Below are 6,955 nucleotides of genomic sequence, written 5' to 3' on the forward strand. Positions count from 1 at the left end.
TCGATCTATGAGTATGTCATGATCTATAGTGTCGAACGCAGCACTAAGATCAAGTAAAACTAGCACTGAGATACAGCCTTGGTCTGACGCAAGAAGCAAGTCATTTGTAATTTTAACAACCTGTAACAACCAAATGAGCCGAAAAGAATGCACGTCACACCTCTGTTTATCAATTTGCACTGGCTACCAATAGCTGCTTGCATAAAATTCAAGGCATTGATGTTTGCCTACAAAACCACCACTGTTTCTGCACCCCTTTACCTAAATGTATTACTTCAGACTTGTGTGCCCTCTAGAAGCTTGCATTCTGCAAGTGAACGTCGCTTTATTGTGCCATCCCAAAGAGGCACAAAATCACTTTCACCGACTTTTAAATAAAAAATCCTGGTGGAATGACCTGCCCAACTCAATCCGAGCAGTTGAATCCTTAGCCATCTTCAAGAATCGGCTAAAACACATCTCTTCCATCTTTATTTGACCCTCTAACAATCTCTATTCTAATTCTATTCTTTAAAAAAAATGCTCCTTTTAGACTAAATTTTTACTCTATTCTTTTTCTATTCTATCGGTTTTCTTTTTATTTATTATATAATTAAAAAAAACCTTGCTACGTGTACTATGTTAAGCTAACTGAGACTTGTTATAGCACTTGCGTATCATTGCTCTTTTGTTGATTTTGATTGCTTCCATTGTCCTCATTTGTAAGTCACTTTGGTTGGAAGCGTCTGCTAAATGACTAAATGTAAATGTAACATAACTGATTCTATCTGTCAAATAAATTAACATTCCGCCATCATTTACACACCCTCATGTCATTTGAACCCTGTATGACTTTTACAAATAAATAAATATTGGACCCACTGATCTATAATAGAGTCATTATATATAGATCAGTGATTGGACCCCACTGATTTTATGGATGAAAAATCACTGAGACATTTTTCAAAATATCTTCTCTTATTTTCCACTGAAGAAAGTCATAGAGGTTTCAAATGACATGAGGGGTTGAGAAAATAGGAAGAAATTATATTTATTTTTGATTGAACTATCCCTTTAACACCAGATTGCTCTGGGAATACTGTCTTGTAAGTTGTTTTGAATAAGTGACAGTTAATAATATCAAGTAACTAACTGACAGTTGTAATAAGAAGCACCATACATGCATATATTAAACACTCCCTGATGTATAGAAGCACTCAGATCAGCTCAATGGGCTCTGACACAGTCAATGAGAGATATTTAAGGAACTGTTTAAAGGAATCACAGTAGTGACTGACTTATATCATATCAAATCCCATGTCTCTGGTGACAGTGAGAGTTTTGGAGATGGTTGACTGAGAAACTGATGACCAGAGAGAGCTTGTTCTCAGGCCACCTTCATTTGACTAATTTCACCATCATCAACTCTAAAGATTTGGGTTATTCAACTTTAATGTCTCCTGGATTGATTGAAATATAGCTATGCTTCAATTTCTTATTCTATTTTTCACTTCCCTTTTATCAAGACATCCCATTTAAAATCAAAATTGACATAAAACACAACATTTTAGAGTTTTTCATGATGAAATGAAACCTCAAATGAAACCTCAAACACTCAAATGCTCAAATGAAACCTCCAAACCTATAATGTTGCAGCTTTAGTTTTAGCCTCTCTCTCCAGCTGGGCCTGTATATGCCAGCGGGTCTCTGTTGCCTGATTTATGGACGGCCAGCATGCACATCCTGCCCCAAGGACAAATCAAGAGACAGCTTCAGATGTCAGGCTATAAAGCAGCTGCTGACTGGGTTCTTATTCAGCAATTGCCGCTACCCCACTTAATTCACTGGCATTTATTTAAAGCACAAAGAGAGACAATCAAAAATTGTGGGGTGATTTAAAAAAAAAATTGATGGACATGAGACTGATGGTTTAGGGGGACAGACAATCTGTGCACAAATGCTAGAGTAAAGAAGACTAAAAGACTCTAAACTAAAACTTTAATAATAATAGAATAAAAATATATTTTTATAAATTCTTATTTTACGTTATATATATATGATTTCTTTATATGTGACCCTGGACCACAAAATCAGTCATAAGGGTCAATTTTTTTAAATTGAGATTTATACATCACCTGAAAGCTAAATAAATAAGCTTTCAATTGATATATGGTTATGGATATGTGATATTGTTAGGATAGGACAATATTTGGCTGAGAACTATTTGAAAATCTGGAACCTGAGGGTGCAAAAAAATCTAAATATTGAGAAAATCGCCTTTAAAATTGTCCAAATGAAGTTCTTAGCAATGCATATTACTAATCCAAAATTATGTTTTGCTATATTTATGGCAGGAAATTTACAAAATATCTTCATGGAACATGATCTTTATTTAACATCTTAATGATTTTTGGCATAAAAGAAAAATCGACAGCTTCAGATGTCAGGCTATAAAGCAGCTGCTGACTGGGTTCTTATTCAGCAATTGCCGCTACCCCACTTAATTCACTGGCATTTATTTAAAGCACAAAGAGAGACAATCAAAAATTGTGGGGTGATTTAAAAAAAAAATTGATGGACATGAGACTGATGGTTTAGGGGGACAGACAATCTGTGCACAAATGCTAGAGTAAAGAAGACTAAAAGACACTAAACTAAAATTTTAATAATAATAGAATAAAAATAAACAGATTTTTTAAAACTTATTTTACGTTATATATATATGATTTCTTTATATGTGACCCTGGACCACAAAATCAGTCATAAGGGTCAATTTTTTTAAATTGAGATTTATACATCACCTGAAAGCTAAATAAATAAGCTTTCAATTGATATATGGTTATGGATATGTGATATTGTTAGGATAGGACAATATTTGGCTGAGAACTATTTGAAAATCTGGAACCTGAGGGTGCAAAAAAATCTAAATATTGAGAAAATCGCCTTTAAAATTGTCCAAATGAAGTTCTTAGCAATGCATATTACTAATCCAAAATTATGTTTTGCTATATTTATGGCAGGAAATTTACAAAATATCTTCATGGAACATGATCTTTATTTAACATCTTAATGATTTTTGGCATAAAAGAAAAATCTATAATTTTTACCCATACAATGTATTTTTGGCTATTGCTACAAATATACCCGTGCTACTTATGACTGGTTTTGTGGTCCAGGGTCACATATATAAATGTTTTTATTCCATAAATATTTTATAAAAATTTGTTGTGTTCGGAGATGACAATTGCTAAAAATACATAGTTTTAAGTAATAGCTGATTTAGGAGTATTGTGGCAACAAAACTGAATTAATATTGGCAAAAAATTGTTTTATATCAAACTGTCAAAAAATAAATGACTATACTGTATTAAGCTGAATTTTTCCTATAAATAGGTAATGGCAAAAATGCATATATATTTGCTTGAATTGCTTACAGATATAAGCTTGATTGCTTGTATCATTGTAAAATGTAAACTATATTATCACCCAGCTCCAATCTGATAAATGCGACAATAAGCCATATAGATATTAAGTTATAAACACTAACGTTATGAAAAGTGCTATACAAATACATTTGTCCCGACTTGACATATATAAGCAGCAGACAACAATTTCAGGACAAGAAATCAGTCATGTAAAATGAATAGTAAAATAACAAACAGTCACAAAATGTAAATGCATTTTTGGCTTGTTCCCACATTTCAGTCATGACCACTGACAAAAACTCAATTAGGTGGCATGCTAATGGGTCAATTCAGTAGAAAGAGAACTTTTTAAATCACTGTTTACAAGTCATAGAAAGTGCAAATGCCAACGCAATGAAGCATGCACATGTCCAACTCTGCAGTAAGTATTAAAGCTCTCACTTTGGATAGCTCAAGCAATACTGAGCAGATGACTCAGTGCTCTGTTCACTCATAAACACATTGTAATTTGTTTTTGATGTGTGCTACATAAGTCAGCAACAAACAGAAACCGCCGCAATCACAATGCTGAGAGGCTTCTCTTGACACAGCTTGTAGGCCTGATCTATGATGTCACTTATAACAACGCTGTGGGGAGATAGTAAGGTGAATGTCCTTCTTCATTATTAAAATGAATCTCTCCTCCGCAGCCGCGAGAGCCGGTTCTCGCTCTGTGAAATGGAGAGGCAGGAGCTCTGATCATTTTTGAATGAATCCCTTCTCCTGATATATCCACTCTTAAATAATGGCATGAATATTTCGGTGAGGAAGCCTCTAACTTTGCACTTGAAATCAAGGCAAGCCTGCAATTTTAAGTCGGCCCTTTTCAATTATTCAAATATCATTCCTGTAACAATATTTTTCCATCACCGGGCCATTTAGCCAGGTAGTGAAGGAAGGATTTTTCACCCCATTCTCTTCAAAAAGCACTCATCTCTGCCGTGTATGGAGACAATATATTTATGTCGAAATCTGGGGCAGTTGCATGGACTTAAAAAATGAACAGAGAGAAGAGGAATATCATCATTCGTTTTTCTTTGTCAAAAAGAATAAAAGCAATCCTGTCCATTTATACCAATAGGAATCTGCCATTGGAAAACCATCTTTATTGCCATCTAATCTGAACATTAGGGGTCATTTATTGTCTATGGAAGTTTACAGTCCTGTTAAAGGAATAGTTCACCCAAAAATGAAAATTTGCTGAAAATTTACTCACCTTCAGGCCATCCAAAATGTAGATGAGTTTGTTTCTTCATCGGAACAGATTTGGAGAAATTTAGCATTACAACACTTGCTCACCAATAGATCCTCTGCGGTGAATGGGTGCCGTTAGAATGAGAGTCCAAATAGCTGATAAAAACATCACAATAATCCACAAGTAATTCACATGACTCCAGTTCATCAGTTAACATATTGTGAAAAGCTGTGTGTCTGTAATAAACACATCCATCATTGTTTTTTACTTTAAACCTTTGCTTCCAGCTAAAATGCGAGTCCTTTATCCACAATATTGCTTTCTCCAGGGAAAAAGTAATCTTGTCTCAATCAGGAGTGAAATATGCACAAATCAAGCATTGTTTACAAGCAAAAACAGTCCAAAACAGTTCTAAACAAATATATCAGTGGATTTTGATGTGAGAGGACAGAGGATTGACTTTTCACTGGAGCAAGTGTTATGGAATTTGGATTCATATTTTGGCCAGAACTGATAGTTTGAAGTTAAAATGCCTGATTTGTTTCTTATACAAACATGCAGTTTTTCACTTCACAAGCCGTTAATTAGATTAAAAAAGTGATCACTCCAAATTTGTTCTGATGAAGAAACAAACTCATCTACATCATGAATGGCCCATTTTGGGTGAAGTATTCCTCTAAATACTACAGTAAACAGCTAACAATCTTTCACCATTTTCCCTTTTAACCATAGTATAGTATTACGTCATGTTCATGTACACGTGTCATAGCCCTTTAGCTTTCAACTGCATTTCTTGCAACAGACAAGAATTGCTCCCAGAAAAGCCCTTGATGGGCTCTCCCCTGTCAAGGCGACTCACAGTGAGGCTTTAAAAACTTCAGACTGCGTGGTTTACCATAGCTTGACTCAAACAAACATGCTCCCTCAAGCAGTACATCTGCCAAGATCACACTGCTGGAGAGCTTGCCATGTAAATCCAGCAAAACAAACAGTTGAAAAGCTGCTCCAAACACGCCAGGCCCCCTTGGCAGATAGAGCATCACTGGCCTAGAAATCATGTCTCCACTAAAACAGCATCTGTGTATGTGTCATGTCTGCTAGAAACAGAAAACATATGCTTTCCCACTGTGGAAAACATGACTTTTTCGCCAAAAGCAACAGCTCTGCGTGAAATATATGACTACTATCATGCTCAACCATCACAAAAAAATCTATCTATCATCTCTTTGATCAATCTGGCTGAATTAGCCATTATGTATAAAAACAAAAATAGATAGATTTTAACCACTGTGTGTGTGTGTGTGTATATATATATATATATATATATGGCCTGATAAAATAATAATAAAAAATGGTGCCAGCATCAACATATTTTTGGATTCTCCCATGTATTGTGTCCTGTGGTTCTGTATAGTGTCCCCACTTTCATGGCTGTTGTATGCTTGCTTACTACTATATGTGTGTAAGATTTTTCTTTTTTTTTTTATTCATGCAAACAAAGATCATGCACAAACAAAGATCCATAACCGGACACATTTACAGACTGAATTGGCACTTGAATACTTCCATTAGACTGCAACATCCAAATCAGACCATTTCAGCACACGTGCATGTCTACTCATATAGAAGGACATTTCAGTTACCTTAAACCGTTTCTCCTCCTCCCAGAATGTTTGTAATGCAGCTTGCAGTGTATTATTCCAAATGACTGATGCTTGTCAGTAGTGAACACTACTGTATCTGTTCATCTGGGAAAGGCTCGTCTGAGGCTTTGCTTCGTTAGCAGAAATGCAGCGTCCACTGCACAGCGAGCTTTTATTATCTGTCTGAACGGATGGCTGTCACATCATCATTGTTGCGGCTGTAATTCCGTAGTATCCCTGCGAACAGCCGCGTGTATGCTGTGAGAGACAATATAACACATCCAAGCTCACAAATGAATGAGTGGCATTACCCAGATTGCGAATCAGAGACCGGTATGTAGTGTGCAGGCTGTGAAGAGCGCCGACGGTCCCTCAGGAGGATGCAACAACCTGCGAGGAGATGATGATGCACGCGCGGAAAGGGTCAGGATATGAACCCACACCTTTACATACGTTAAAGGAGAGCAAAGCGTCAGCCTATGAGCGTGCGTCATGTTTCACATCACCACCGTCCACAGAATATAGAAAGAAAAGTGACAGCGTTCACATGACACTTGCTTTATCTTTTAGAAACGTGCTTGTGTTTATAATAGTCAGGAAATTAGGAAGCTTGGATGAAATCATAATTTAAAAGGATCGACTGATTACATAAAAGTAAAATAGACTTTTTTTTT

At 35.9% G+C, this 6,955-nt stretch overlaps 1 protein-coding gene across 1 annotated transcript in view; it reads right to left on the reverse strand.

The window, feature by feature from the left end:
- LOC107738190 (protein FAM163A-like) overlaps positions 1 to 6,690 on the reverse strand; it is a 25,989-nt gene extending 19,299 nt beyond the window's left edge. The window contains exon 1 of the mRNA XM_016549919.1: positions 6,282 to 6,690. The gene's annotated coding sequence lies outside the window, so the exon portion shown is untranslated. The remainder of the gene's footprint in view (positions 1 to 6,281) is intronic.
- Between the last annotated feature and the right edge of the window lie 265 nt (positions 6,691 to 6,955).

This window comes from Sinocyclocheilus rhinocerous, unplaced genomic scaffold (assembly GCF_001515625.1).
Source record: "Sinocyclocheilus rhinocerous isolate Xijiao unplaced genomic scaffold, SAMN03320098_v1.1 scaffold254, whole genome shotgun sequence".
Classification (NCBI taxonomy): domain Eukaryota; kingdom Metazoa; phylum Chordata; class Actinopteri; order Cypriniformes; family Cyprinidae; genus Sinocyclocheilus; species Sinocyclocheilus rhinocerous.